Source organism: Papio anubis, chromosome 7 (assembly GCF_008728515.1).
Source record: "Papio anubis isolate 15944 chromosome 7, Panubis1.0, whole genome shotgun sequence".
NCBI classification, from domain to species: Eukaryota; Metazoa; Chordata; class Mammalia; order Primates; family Cercopithecidae; genus Papio; species Papio anubis.
Window position 1 is genome coordinate 20,277,351 of NC_044982.1, and position 739 is coordinate 20,278,089.

Consider the following 739-nt stretch of genomic DNA (forward strand, 5'->3'; position numbering starts at 1 on the left):
ACTATAATCATCTCTGCAGGAATTAATTGTGATGTCACAGAAGATTATGACATTAAGCGGGAAAGAGGCAGCAGGAAACTGAGCATTATGAAGAGTAAAGATCTCTTTCTTATGAAAACGTATGTTGTACATATATCACGCCTCTCTTTAAGAATGGCATCAAGTTAAATAAGAGTAACTAAATACTTAAGACTGTTAGGTTTCCTTACATTGCATTTTTACATAAATTTAAGGGTTAAGCTTTAATGATTCATTAAAATTTATTGTTTCTTCATCAATTGTATCAGAAGGGCAATTTACAGTCATGTATCAGAAGGGTAACATACAGTAATATCAAGATGTTTCAGTCAACCACGGACCACACATACAACGATTTCCATAAGATTGTAATGAACTAAATATTTCCTGTTGTCTAGTGGTGTCATAGTTATCATAAGCTCACTGTGCTATGTATTACTCCTGTAATTGCTGTCTCATGTGTTTGTTGTGATCATGGTGTAAACAAACCTACTGCACTTTCATTCACATAAAGCACATACAATTACAGACAGGACATAGGCTTCCTAATGATAATAAAGAACTATGTTACTGGTATATGTATTTACTATGCTATACCTTTAATTATTTTTGAGTATACTCCTTCTACTTATTAAAGAAATTAACTGACTGGGCGCAGTGACTCACGCCTGTAATCCCAGCACTTTGGGAGGCCGAGGCTGGCGGATCACCTGAGGTCAGT